This window comes from Pseudorca crassidens, chromosome 3 (assembly GCF_039906515.1).
Source record: "Pseudorca crassidens isolate mPseCra1 chromosome 3, mPseCra1.hap1, whole genome shotgun sequence".
Classification (NCBI taxonomy): Eukaryota; Metazoa; Chordata; class Mammalia; order Artiodactyla; family Delphinidae; genus Pseudorca; species Pseudorca crassidens.
Window position 1 is genome coordinate 64,885,330 of NC_090298.1, and position 15,676 is coordinate 64,901,005.

The 15,676-nt window shown below is 36.0% G+C and overlaps 1 protein-coding gene across 7 annotated transcripts in view; it reads right to left on the reverse strand.

Moving 5' to 3' along the window:
• Positions 1-15,676, reverse strand: part of SSBP2 (single stranded DNA binding protein 2) — a 306,203-nt gene that overhangs the window by 152,841 nt on the left and 137,686 nt on the right. The window lies entirely within an intron of this gene.

The following is a 15,676-nucleotide window of genomic DNA, read 5'->3' on the forward strand; positions in this document are numbered from 1 at the left end:
AGGCTAGGTACCTAACTTTATAGTTTTCTCAAGTTTCCAACAGTTAAACAATAATATGCAGAGTGACGCCAGCAGTATGGAGGGAATAGGAAGTCCCAGTCCTTGTCCCCACACAGAAATACTGACCTAAAAACTATATGCAGACCAGAATACCTTGATGAGAGCCCCAGAATGCAGTTAGGAAGATGCAGCATCCTGTAAGAGTACAAAATAAGAACAAGCTACACTGAAATGGTTAAGAAGGGCAGTTTCACTGTACTTGTGTCTCCCCCCGATCCCCAAATCAGCACAGGTCGGTGCAGAAAAATATCACTTTAGTATGTAATTTCTATCACATGGGAGAGGGCCAAGGGTGGATCCAACATCTCTAGACCTTCAGGGTGCTGCCCAAGAGAACTGTTCCTGTTTCACCCCACCCAGAGTACTGAGAGATCCACCATAGTTTGAATGCCTCAAGACAGCTAAGAACAAGGAACAGGGGTATGTGGTTCTCAGCAGTGGCCTGTGTGGACTGCAGCTGCCGGCATGGATGGCAGCAGCTGGCATGGGCCCCTGCAACTGGTGTAGACTGCAGCAGCCAGGAAGGATCTCAGCAGTCCATGGGGCTCTCAGCAGCTGGCATGGATATTAGCAGGTGACTTGGCTCTGTGGGATTGGAAGAAGGCACACAATCCTGAGACTTCTTTAGGAGGGAAGGAATGGGGAGAGAAGTGGAGCTTGCATCTAACGTCCTGGCATCTCAGTGCACTGCCCTAGGGAAAAGGGGTGGGTGGCTCTCAGTACTGAGAATAGCTCTGAGGGATTGGGAGAAAGTATAGAATCCTGAGAATTCTCCCCTAGGAGGGAGGGAAAAGAGTGGAACACGCACATCCATAAAAAGATTTTAGAGACTCCCAGAAGATTTCTAGTTGGGCTGATTGGTGCAAGTCTTTCTCAGCCAATGCCAATCCATAAAGACTGGAAGAAGTGGCTGTTTCTTCAAATGTATAGACACCAAATTCAAAGCTTATAAGAAATACAAAGAATCAGGGAAATATGACACTGCCAAAGGAACAAAATAAATCTTCAATAACATACTGTAAAGAAATGGAGATCTATGAATGGCCTGACAAAAAAAATAAAAATAATCATCTTAAAGAAGCTCAGTGAGGTACAAGAAAACACAGATAAGATGAAATCAGGAAAATGATACTTGAACAAAATGAGAATATAAACAAAGAGAGAAACCATTAAAAAATACCTCACAGATTCTGAAGCTGAAGTGTAGAATAACTGAACTGAAAAATCCATAAGGAAGAAACTTCTATAGACACACAAAAATAAAGACAAAGAAATCAAAGCATACCACTCCAAAATATCAACAAATGACAAAGGAAGACAGAAAGAGAGGAAGAAAGGAATGACAAAAAGAGCTAGAAAACCATTAAAAAAACAGTAACAGTAAGTCTTTATCAATAATTACTTTAAATATGAATGGACTAAACACCTCAATTAAAAGACAAAGAGTGGGGCTTCCCTGGTGGCACAGTGGTTGAGAGTCCACCTGCCGATGCAGGGGAATGCAGGGGACACGAGCTCGTGCCCAAGTCTGGGAAGATCCCACATGCTGCGGAGTGGCTGGGCCCGTGAGCCATGGCCACTGGGCCTTCGCGTCCAGAGCCTGTGCTCTGCAACAGGAGAGGCCACAACAGTGAGAGGCCCACGTACTGCAAAAAAAAAAAAAAAAAAAAGACAAAGAGTGGTGGAGTGGATAAAACAAACAAAAGAGCTAACAATATGCTACCTACAAGAGACTCACTTTAAGAACACACATGTGCTGAAATCAAAGTGATGGAAAAAGATATTTTGCTAATGGTAACCAAAATAGAGCAGAGGTGGCAATACTTATACCAGACAAAATAGACTTTCAGTTAAAATCAGTCACAGGAAACAAAGAAGGTCACTAAACAGGGATAAATGGGTCAATTCATCAATAGGATACACAATTGTAAACATATATGCATTCAACATTGGAGCAAAAATATATAAAGCAAATATTAATAGAGCTGAAGAGAGAAATAGACAACATCACAGTAATAAAAAGGGACTTCAAGACCTCACTTTCATCAATGGATAGATCATTCAGTAAGAAAAGCAATAAAGAGGAGACATGAAAAAAACACTATAGATCAACTAGACCTAACAGACATATATACAACATTCCATCCAACAGCATCAGAATATGCATTCTTCTCAAATGCACATGGAACATTTTCCAAGAGACATCAGATGCTGGGCCACAAAAGAGGCCTTAACTAATTTTAAAAAGATTTAAATCATATCAAGTATTGCTTCTATCCACAATGGTATGAAACTAGAAATCAGTAACAGGAGGAAAACTGGAAAATTCACAAATATGTGGAAATTAAACAACACACTCCTGAACAACCAAAGAAGAATTCAAAAAGGGAAATCAAAAAGTATCTTAAGACAAACAAAAATAAAAATAAAACATATCAAAACCTATTGGATACAGCAAAAGCAGTTGTAAGAGGGAATTTTATAGCAACAAATGCCTACATTAAAAAAAAAAGAAAGACCTCAAATAACATAGCATTACACCTCAAGGAAACACAAAAAGAAAAACAACCTAAGCCCAAAATTAGCAGAAAAAAAGGAAATAATAAAGATTAGAGCAGAAATAAATGAAATAAACATTACAAAAACAATAAAAGAGATCAATGAAACTGAGTATTTTTTGAAAAGAAAATTGACAAACCTTACTAAACCTAAACTAAAAAAGAGAAGATTCAAACAAACAAAATTAGAAATGAAAGAGGAGACATTATAGCTGATAACACAGAAATAAAAGGATCATAAGAGACTACTATGAACAAGTATATGCCAATAAATTTGATAATCTAGAAGAAATTCCTAGAAACATACAACCTACCAAGGCTGAATCATGAAGAAATAAAAGATCTGAACAAACCAATAGTGAGTAAGGAGACTGAATCTCAGTAATTAAAACCTTCTCAACAAAGAAAAGTCCAGGACCAGATGCCTTCATTGGTGAATTCTATCAAACATTTAAAGAAGAATTAATGCTAATCCTTTTCAACTTCTAAAAAAAATTGAAGAGGAGGGAACACTTCCAAACTCATTTTACAAAGCCAATATTACCCTGTTCAAAGCCACAAAGACATCACAAGAAAACTACAGAACAATATCCCTGGATAAAAATAGAGGCAACAATTCTCAACAAAGTACTAGCAAATCAAATTCAACAGCACACTAAAAAATATCATACACCATGATAAAGTGGGATTATTCCATGGGACACAAGGATGGTTCAACATATACAAATCAAGAAGTGTGATACACCACATTAACAGAATGAAGAATAAAAATCACATGACCATCTCAATAGATGCAGAAAAGCATTTAATAAAACTCAACACCCTTTCATGGCAAAAACACTCAATAAACTAGACAAAGAGGGAATGTACTTCAGTATAATAAAGGCCATATATGACAAGCCCACAGCTAATTATACTCATTAGTGAAAAACTTGGTTTTTTGTTCCTCTATGGTTAGGAACAAAATAAAGACACCCACTCTCACCACTTTTATTCAGCGTGGTACTGGAAGTCTTAGCCAGAGCAATTAGGCAAGAAAAAGAAATAAAAGTCATACAAATTGGAAAGGAACTAGTAATCTGTTTGCAGATGACATGATTTTATATATAGCAAGCCCTAAGGATTCCATAAAAAATCCTGTTAGAATATACGAATTCAGTAAAGTTGCAGGATACAAAATCAAGATATAAAAGTCAGTTACATTTCTATACACTAACAATGTACTAATTGAAAAGGAAATTAAGATAACCATTCCATTTAGCTTCATAAAGAATAAAATATTTAGAAATAAGCTTAACCAAGGAGGTGAAAGACTTGTACATTAAAACTACAATACATTGCTGAAAGAAATTAAAGACACAAATAAATGGAAACATATCCCAAAGACTTAATATTGTTAAAATGTACATAACTACCTGAAGTGATCTACAGATTCAATGTTATTCCCATAAAAATCCCAATGGCACTTCTTACAGAAATAGGAAAACTAATACTAATTAAAACCAGAGACCCCAAATAAACAAAGCAATCTTAAGAAAAAAGAACAAAGCTGGAGGCATCACATGTCCTGATTTCAAAATATATTACAAAAATAGAGTAATTAAAACAGTACGGTACTAACATATAGGCAGAAATACAGACCAGTGGAATAGAACAGAGAGCCCAGAAATAAACTAACCTACATAATGTCAATTGATCTTCAACAAGGGTGCTAAGAATACACAATTGGGAAAGAATAGTTTCCTCAGCAAATGGTGTAGGGGGGACTTCCCTGGTGGTCCAGTGGTAAAGAATCTGCCTTCCAGTACAGGGGACACAGGTTTGGTCCCTGGTCAGGGAACTAAGATCCCACATGCCGTGGGGCAACTAAGCTCGCATGCCACAACTATTGAGCTCACGCGCCTCAACGAGAGAGCCCACGTGCTGCAAACTACAGGGCCCAGGTACCACAACTACAGAGCCCATGCACCCGAAGCCCACATGCCACAACTAGAGAGAAGCCCGAGCGCCAAAATGAAGAGACCGCGCGCCACAACAAAAGATCCCACATGCCTCAATGAAGATCCTGCATGCCACAACTAAGACCTGACACAGCCAAAAAAATAAAGAAAATAAATAAATAAAACAAATATTAAAACAAAAAACAAATGGTATTGGGAAAACTAAATATCCACATGCAAAAGAATTAAATTGAACTCCTATCTTATACTGTACACAAAAATCAATTCAAAATGGATTAAAGACTTAAACATAAGAACTGAAACTATAAAACTCCTAGAAGAAAACATAGGGGAAAAGGTTCATGATAGTGGTCTTGGCAGTAATTTCATGGATATGACATCAAAAGCACTGGCAACAAAAGCAAAAATAGGGAAGTGGGACTATATTAAATTAAAAAGCTTCTGCACAGCAAAAGAAACAAACAAGAGAGTGAAAAGGCAACCTACAGAATGGGAGAAAGTATCTGTAAGCCATATATCTGATAAGGGGTTAACTTCCAAAATAAATAAGAAAACTCCCACAACTTAACAGAAAAAAAAAAAAAAAAAAAAAACCCAAACAAAAACAAAACCAACAACCAACCAACCAAACAAAAACACCTAAATAAGCCCATTAAAAAATGGACAAAGGACTTGAATAGACATTTTTCCAAAGAAGACATACAAATAGTCAATAGGTGTATGAAAAGGTGCTCAGCAATCACTAATCATCAAGGAAATACAAATCGAAACTACAAGGAAATATCTGGCGCCTTTTAGGATGGCTATTATTGAAAAAAGTCAAAAGATAATAAATGCTGTCAACATTGCAGAGAAATCGGAACCCTCTTACACTGTTGGTGGGAATTTAAAATGGTACAGCCGCTGTGTAAAACAATATGGCAGTTCCTTTAAAAAATTAAAATAGAACTAACATAACATGCAGCAATCCAACTTCTGGGTATATATCCAAAAGAACTGAAATTAGGATATCAAAGAAATATCTGCTGTCCCATATTCATTGAAGCATTATTCAAAACAGCCAACATGAAACTCAACAACTCCAACCCACAGGTCCACTGACAGATGAAGAGATAAAGAAGATGTGGTATATATGTACAATGGACTATTAATCAGCCTTTATTTTTATTTATTTATTTTTGACCTCATCACCACGCAGGATCTTAGTTCCCTGACCAGGGACTGAACCTGGGCCCCAGCAGTGAAAGTACTGAGTCCTAAGCACTGGACCACCAGGGAATTCACTAATCGCCCTTAAAGAGAAGTAAAACCTACTATCTGTGACAAAATGGATGGAGCTGGAGGACATTATGCTAAGTCACAGAAGCACAAATACTGCATAATTCCAACTCTATGAGAAATCTAAAATAGCCAAGCTTATAGAAGTAGAAAATAGAATAATGGTTGCCAGGTGATGGGGGAGAGGAAATGGGGAGTTGTTCTATAAAGTAACTGGCATACAAGATGAGTAAGTTCTAGAGATCTGCTGTACAACACAGTGCCTAAAATTGATATAGTATTATGCTTTAATTTGTTGGGAGTAAGTAGGTCTCACGTTACGTGTTCTTACTAACAAAGGAACACAAACAAACTTTTGAAGGTGATGGATATGTCTAACACCTTGATTTTGGCGACGGTATTACAGATGTAGGCATATGCCCAAACTCATCAAATTGTATATAGTAAATATGAGCAGTTTTACATCAATTTTACTCAGTGAAGCTGTAGATCTCAAAAAATATATATATTCGTATACTCATAACCCCCCCACATATATATATGAAAGGGAGGAAAGTCCCCTCTAATATTAATACTATAATTGGTATTAGAAATATTATAATCAAACATGGTGGATCAATTAATATTTTCTGGCTGATTAGTAACTGAATAGTATCAGAGTTCTTGAAAATTAAATCTTCCAGTTATCTGAAATCAAGCAAATTACAGAATTTTTGTTAAAAGAAACTCTAACTTCATTCAGAGGAAACAAGTCTTCGAGCAACAGTACTTAGTTATGTTTATTTTTTTAATTACGCCAACAATTAGACAACCAATCACAGACATGTAAAAAGATCACAATACACCTGAAATCAGTCTATAGAGAAATGTCCTCAGAACACTGACCACCAAATAATCAGAGATGCTGTGTATATGATGGTTCAGGGTATGCATATTGCTCACTGTTCAGGGGCATCTAGCTGAGGAAGCAGAGAAGCCTGGAACTGGACCCACTTCACTAGTTATGCCACGTCCCTGCAGGGTAACCCACAGAAAATGTAAGGGTAAAATATTATAGAAAATTTTTGAAAAATATTACTTTGCCAATCCTTAAAGCAGCTTATGCAGTATTACTGGAGGAAGATCTCAGATAGAATCTTAAAGTCAGAATTAATCTTAGGTCATTGACTCTCCACTCCCTCCAGATGAAATACATCATACACCATTCTAACCTATATTTGAGTACTTCCATGGACATACATGGCCATTAGGTAGTTCTTTGTGATAAGCCAAATTGTATCTCTCTGAAACTTCTGCCCTTTTCAATTACTGCTCTTATACATGATAGCCCTAAAGGATTTTTTAAAAAAATTATTTATTTAATTTATTTATTTTTGGCTGCATTGGGTCTTTGTTGCTACACGCGGGCTTTCTCCAGCTGCTGTGAGCATGGGCTACTCTTCGTTGCGGTGCGTGGGCTTCTCATTTTGGTGGCTTCTCTTGTTGCAGAGCATGGGCTCTAGGGGCCCGGGCTTCAGGAGTTGTGGCTTGTGGGCTCTGGAGCGCAAGCTCAGTAGTTGAGGCGCACGGGCTTAGTTGCTCCGCGGCATGTGGGATCTTCCCGGACCAGGGATCAAACCCGTGTCCCCTGCATTGGCAGGCGGATTCTTAACCACTGCGCCACCAGGGAAGCCCCCCTAAAGGATTTTTGAAGACCACTATCACATTTGTCTTTTCCCCTTTTTCTTCATTGCAAATAACTTGAGTTCCTTTAATTCATTATCATATGATAATGATTCTAGAAAGTGGCTACTCCAGAGTTCCTATACAGGACAGGCTAGAGGACTTGTCTTGAAGTTTCTTCCGCAGGGCAGACACAGAGCTTCTACTTAGCTTTTATATGATACTACTTTTGTCTCCCTAATAACTGTCCAATTATGCCAAAGATAGTTGATAGCATTTATACTTAGTTTCTGCCACAAATCAAGCTTTGACATATTGACTTGTAGGTTTTAACAAACTTTGCTGATTTTCTTTTTTTCTTCCTTTAATTTTTTTGGGGGGATGGCTTTAGTGAGGCTTTGGTGGGGGGAGTACAGGAGGCAAAAACACATTTTGCAGCCCTCTAATAGCATCTAGGCTAGTCAACATTCTTCTCAAAAGGTCGTGTGCAGGAGGAAATGAAAACAAACAAAACAAATAAGTGTGGAACTATTTCTTCTTACCTACTGGAGTATTATATTTAACTCAACAAAAACTCTCAGATATATTTACCCTAATGAGCTGCTTTCTAGTCACATTTCTAGATTTGTACATTTTATTTATTTATTTATTTTTGCAGTACACGGGCCTCTCACTGTTGTGGCCTCTCCCGTTGCGGAGCACAGGCTCTGGACGCGCAGGCCCAGCGGCCATGGCTCACGGGCCCAGCCGCTCCACGGCATGTGGGATCTTCCCAGACCGGGGCACAAACCCGTGTCCCCTGCATCGGCAGGCGGACTCTCAACCACTGCGCCACCAGGGAAGCCCTGTACATTTTATTTTTATTTTTTAACTTAAACATAAACTTGGTTTTATTTGTGTAACTAGCTGACATTGGATTATATACTGTAAAATGTATAATTGTAAAAATTTAACTATATAAGTTCAATTATGTACATGAAAGACTTGGTTTCTTTTTTAATTATTAGAATAAAGATTCCAAGAGTAAATAAAATAACCTAAAATATTTAATAATATTATTTGTCAGGAAGTCCTATAGGCAGAATGTTTCTTAATTCTTCTGGTTGTCTTTTCCTATTAGAGTGCTAACAAACCAAAAGAGACCTAAATCTAATGATACTACAGGTGAAAAATGCCTTAGAAAAATATGTGAGAGCTCAGTTTTAAAGTAGTCATGGCAATCCATCTAATTAAAAATAAACTTTCATCCTTTTCTGCCCTTCCTAACTCTTCTACCTCAATGAAATTGATTACATTAAATTTTTAAAAGTTAGTAACTGTTTTTCATTTAAAAGGTTCTAAGAAATAGCAAATCATCAATTTGGAAAAATCAGCTACAAGTCTGTGCATAGTATCACACCAGATATTTAATGAAAAGGGCATTCTACTTCCCACATCAACTTGAGGGCCCAGTACATATGTACTTTCCAAAGGATATGAATTCATGGGTTTCCAGGAAAATACTGAATAACCAATTAACCTAAAAATAAATCTGGGTAACTCTAGGAATGTTCTGAGTTTACAGTAACATTTTAGAGCCTCGGGGACAAGTATTAAGGAATAAATCTGTTTTAGTTTCTAATGCCAGTGAATTCCTTTGTGGCAACTTTTAAACCACAGGAATTATCCCATTTGGAGGCTATAATTCTCTTATAAGATGTGCTTCCCAATTAAAGACCACATCCAGGAAGGCATGTCAGTAAACATTATGGCTCCATGGATAAATCCTGAGGGAAGATTTAAATGGTCATTAAGAAGGGAGCTTATTTACATTAGATTTACAAATTTTCAAATAAATTCTATCAGTAAAGAATGGCCTATTGGTGTAAAGAATAGAGCAAAGGCTTTAGGTAAACAACAGAATCAATGTGTTTTGGCACTGAAGAGGAACTTTAGAGATCATATAAGAGGCATATAAGAAAACCTTCATTTTATAGACATAGAGTGACTTGTCCAAAGTACAGCCATAACTGGAAATTTGACTTTTGCATTTTTCCTTTTTTAACTTGCCTGATCTCTAGCAAGTCCAAAACACCATATTAACAAGACAGTGTCATCCCCATAGACTATATTACATAATCGATTTTCAGGATAAGAATGCAACATATACACTGCCATCATCCCTGTCACCTCTATGACCTGGTAGACCGAACCTATGTCCCCAGGCATAGGGAATGAGAAAAACAGCCACAGTGACAACCTCTTTCCACTATTTCTCAACAAATTCGTGGTGCCACAAAAGGTCAATGATTTAATTTTTAAAGTTTGAGGAAGAGGAAAAGTACATTTTTGTACTTCATGGACTCCTACCTGACATACATGCAACTGGTTGTCTGAGTAGCCAGAGACTCCTTTGCTCATCATCCCCAGATGGATGTAAACAAATGTATTGGAGGCTATTATTAAATTTACCAAAAGATCCTTTCCAAAAGTATTCTTTTAGATGTTTTAACATTTCACTGCCTTTACAAAATCCTATTTAGATCAAACATTTTATCAATACCTGTAATGCTTGAATTCTCATCTGGAATGTGAAGGCACACTGTCTGAGAGACCAAAGAATCTGGGGGCTATGGGGTTCTTTCAAACTTAAAACCTCTAAAGATAAACATGCTAATGCCACAATCCACAAACTTGCACCATGGGACATCTTAAATATTTAAGGGAAACACAGGAGTACTCAACATATGTTGAATATCGTGTGAAGTACTAGCTCACACTAGTTCACAGTTTTGACATTAGATGACATGAAAGTCAATGTGAAAAGGAAAATGAGGCTGGTGGTGTCCAATCTGATTCCAGGATTTGAGAATCCTGCAGTGCCCAACAGGGGCTCAGATCCTATAAGTAACTGTGATTATTTTAAAATGAAAATATCTTTTTTCTTTCCATTTATGTGTATTTTTAAATAGCTATTAAATTGTTAGATCACAGATACTTATTCACTTAATAAGCAGCACTCTTAAGGTTTTGCTTGTTGGTGCCAAGGGGCTCCGTGAAAAATACTAAGATACTAAGGGCTCTGTGAACTGAGACAGTTTGAGAAACTCTGTGCTAAATATAAATATAAAAATATATAAAATCTCAATAATAAAATAAAAAAGACTAGAATCCCTAGTAAAAAACACAGATATGCCCAAAATTATAAATCATAGACTCAGTATTATCATGTATTTATTAGTTGTCATATGTACTTTATTATATACAATACTGACTGGCTAAGACTATTTTTTCTAGAGTTCAACAGCCTTAGGTTCAAAATTTAATTTTACCATAACTGTGCACCCTGGCTCTTTAAATCTCAGTTTCCTAATCTGTAGTAATGAGAACAATAATAGTACTTACTTTATAGTGTGTACTGTAAAGATTAAATGAAATAATGCATGAAAACTATACGTGGCACATAAGTGCTCAGTAAAATATTAGTTTATTGTCATTATTAAAATATACTCGTTACAAAGTTCCACTTCCAGGAAGATAAACTAGGTGCTTGAGACCAATCCTACTGTAAGTATGTCTTAAAATGTTGAAATGAAATGAATAGAATTTTTTTTCATAATTTTTAAGGCATCAGATTCTACTGAGGTAATAAAGAACTCTGGAGTCATGACTAGAAAAGGAAGTCAGCTCAGAGAGGTGAGCCTGGCATTTGAGGGCAATTTTGTGCTCAAAGCTTTTGTCAATGTCAAAAGCATAGCTGAGAGGCTGAGAAGGGGAACAGAGGTTTTAATAAACTTAGAGTGCTGGGGCATAAAAATTAGCATTCAGAGCCTACTAAGGAGAAAATAAAGCCTGGTATGAGTTGGGATCTCAAAGGGTTTGGAGTAAGTATGACTCTAGAAACAGACCCTTCCTCACAGAAGATAAATCCTGTTTTAAATCACCGCATTCTCTTGGTTCGTTTACAGTGATCTGGAATTACTAGTGCTCCTAGACTTGCTGCCTGCCAGAGGCCAAAAAAAAAAAATCCTCTTTGGAATATCACTGAGATTTTAAAATTACCTCCATTATTTTTCATATACCACACCTGGACACAATGAAAGATACCCAGATATATGAGAAGACAACAAAACCAAACATCTGGAGACCAAGAGAAACAAAAGAATACAGATATCAGACCCACTGTGGATTCAGATAATGGGGCAATCAGAGGCAGGCCTAAAAACCATTATGCTTAATGTGACTGACAAATTAAGCAGCAACACTGAGATTGTCAGAAAATGGTAGAATAAAAACACCTAAATGGAAATTTTAGGACTAAAATGCAATCAGTGAAATTAAGAACTAGTGGATGGGTTGAATAGCAAATTAGTGAACAGAAGATAAATGAGAAGAAAATATGCAAACTAAAATATGGAAAGGGCTTCCCTGGTGGCACAGTGGTTGAGGGTCCACCTGCCGATGCAGGGGACACGGGTTCGTGCCCCGGTCTGGGAGGATCCCACATGCCGCAGAGTGGCTGGGCCTATGAGCCATGGCCACTGAGCCTGCGCGTCCAGAGCCTGTGCTCCGCAATGGGAGAGGCCACAACAGTGAGAGGCCCGCGTACCGTAAAATATGGAAGAAAAGATGAAAAATACAGAAAAGAACATAAATGATATATAGGATATAGTAAGATATCCAGCAGACAGGTAACTGGAATCCCAGAATGAAAGGACTTAAAAAAATAGAAGCAGAAGCAATATTTGAAGATACAATGGCTGACAATTCTCCAAAAATGATTAAAGACATTAAGCTCCAGATTTAAAAAGCACTACAAACTCTAACCAAGATAAGTACAAAGAAAACAATATCTAGTCACATAATAGTAAAAACTGATGAAAACCAAAGGCAAAAAATACCTTAAAAGTAGTCAGAAATAAAACAAAAAAAGATGCAAGAACACTGCCAGACAGCTGAAATCTCAAGAGAAACAATGGAAGCCAGATAACACAAAATCTTTATTAATATACTTAAAGGAAACTGTCAACCTAGAATTCTATATCCAGCAAAAATGTCCTTCAAAAAAAAGGTCAAATAAAGATATTTTGTAAATATACAAAAACTGAGAGAATTTATCATGAGCAGATCCACACAAAGTATTATATACTACCTAAAATAGGTTCTCCAGGCAGAAAGAATGCTTTGAAAACAAAGCTCAGAGATGCAGTAAGGAATGTCTTCTATAAAAACAGTGCCAATAAAAATCCCTCATAAATAATACATATAAAATTAAAACACTCAACAATAGCACTTAAGTTGGGGGAGGGGGTTATTAAATGTATTAAAGTAGAAGGTTCTTTTACAGCCCAGGAAGTGGTAATAGTAGTACGTTACATCATACCTTAATAAATCAAAGATGGATAGTGCAGCCTCTTGGGTAACCATGAAAACAACAATAAAGACTTAAAAATTACAAGCTAATGATGAGAGGAAGAGAGATGCCATAAGAAAAAGTAATCAAACAAAAATAAAACCAAAAAAAGTAACAAAATGGAAAGAATGAAAATAAAATGATAGATTTAAACTCAAATGTATCCGTAATTATATTAAATGTAAACAGAATAAATGCTGTGATTAAAAAAAATATATTGTCAGACTAGATTTTTTTTTTATAAATCCACCTATATGCCAATAACAGGCCATAAGCCTTAAATATAAGGATGTAGAAAATTTAAATTTGAAATTTAAAAAAGATATAATGGCAGCTATCAGCCAAAAGAAAGCTGATGTAATAGCAGACAAAGTACACTCTGAGGCAAAATATAATCACTGATTAACATGTACACATTACTATATATAAAATAGATAACCAACAAGGACCTACTGTACAGCACAGGGAACTATACTCAATGTTTTGTAATAACCTATAAGGGAAAAGAATCTGAAAAAGAATATATATGTAAAACTGTATCTCATATATATATGTATAACTGAATCACTGTGTTGTACACCTGAAACTAACATGACATTATAAATCAACTATACTTCAATAAAAAAAATACAGGAGACATTACCAAAAAAGCTGCTTAACAAAATAAAAAAATATATAGTTGCCAGACTCTGGGAAAGTGTTCTAAAGTGATGAGAGAGTAGTCATCAGTAAAAGGGGAATTTGTACAAGAATTCTATTTCTTTGCATTCTTGTCAATTCAATGCACACATCACACACCTTAACCTCAGACCTGAGATGCTAGAGATGCTCTAGTTGAATTCCCTATATGTAAAAGAAGAAGGAACTGAAATTTCTTTTAAAATCTCTCTAGAGAAATTATAGTATGCCCAGTTTCAGGTTACACAGATAATTTGTGGAGAGTTTAGTTCATATTAGCATTCAGACTCTCCAATGCCAAGTTGCATGGTCTTTGTCTCCTCAAAACTTAAAAATTCAAATACATTATTTATTCTGAGCTAATTTTATACTCAAGTGAAATATTTGAGGTTAACCTCTAAAATATCAACAAGTACAGTATATAACTCACATATAGCATTAACTATATGTTAGGCACTATTCTAAGTATCTTACGCATGTTAACTCATTCAATCCTCATAACCAGAATTTGAGATAAGTACCATCATTATCCCTTTTTTATCAACATAGAAACTGAAGCACAGAGAGTTTAAGTATCAAGATCACATAGATAATAAAGAGAGAGGCTAGTATTGGAATCTAGGCTCCAGAGTTTGTGCTCTTTACCAACTAAGAGAAGCCTCCGGGATTAACGTAGACTCTACCACAAACTATATGTCTAACCTTGGCAAGACATTTCATATTTCTACATGTTCTTCCTAGTACACAGAAATGAAAAATTTTACAAAATATTACCTAAAATGTTTTTTAATTTTTAAAAACCTAATTTTCAATAGCAAAGCTTTATTATGTAATTATATCCTTAACCGTAGAAAACTTACCTGAACACCAGGCCTCTCCAGACAGTTTAATTATAAGTTTCCTGATTTCTGAACAATGTAAGTCAACTAATATTACTGTCAGAGTACAGGAAGAAAGCCTATTAATGAAATACAGGCATATTTTTCTGTACAATCATTATAAAGGCACTTGTATTTTCCATGAAAAAGGTAATTCCTGTTTTTGGCAGTTTCTAACAGTGATTTTTTAGTTTCCCTCCAAAATCACTTTTCTTACAAAGCTGTAGGAATTTTCAACTGAACACATATTCATGTAGCTAAAGACCACACTTCCCAGGCTTTGTGGCTACATATGGCATATGACTAAGTTCTGACCAGTGAGATCTGAGCATAAGTGCTATGTACAACTTCCAGGTCTTTCCTTTCAAAGGAAGGGGAGTGCTCTCTTCTTTCCCTTCTTTTCCCTTTTTAGCTGACTGGATTTGAGTAAAACTGGACCACTAGAGGTAAACTGTGTGTTGAAGCTGGCACAGCAACAAGAAAAGAGAAGGCTAATTCTCTGATATTTGCGGGGCCATCATACCAGCCCAGATATTTATATGAGTGAAAAATACACTTCTAACTTATTGGGGAGCTCTTAACTTCAGCCACTGGCCATGAATCCTAAGTAATTTAGAACTAGAAAGTCAATCACAAAGTGATTTGTGTTTCCACACAAAAAGTTGTAATTAGGGAATATGTTCTTATCCTTAGTCTTAACTTTAAGATAAATGTTGTCAACAATACAATAAAAGGACAAAATAAAACAAATATCATTAAACTCCCTTACAATATAAAATCATGATACGTAACAATAAAAAGACATGCAAATATGCTATGCACATTGATTATACAGGCTTATATAACCTCTGCACGTAAATATAAAAATACATATATCTCAATTATATATGGTATATCATAAATGTGACCTAAAATTAACAAGCCAGCTATAATCTGAGTAAACATTTAATTAATAACTTTGCTTGCTCCCTTGGAACTTAATTAAAGGAGGTTTTGCTTGTTTCTCTGTTTTTGTACTGATATAGATTCCCTTGTTTTCTTACAAACCAGTCCAGGGCAGCTTAAACTATAAACTTCTTCTCTCAAATAGTTTCCTAAGTGCAATAATTTTATTGATCAGATAGCTATACTTTGTAAAAGTATCCTAAAATTCTTCTTTACTGCTTTTAGTTTGGTTGGCATTTGATGACAAACTTGATGTGCTATGGG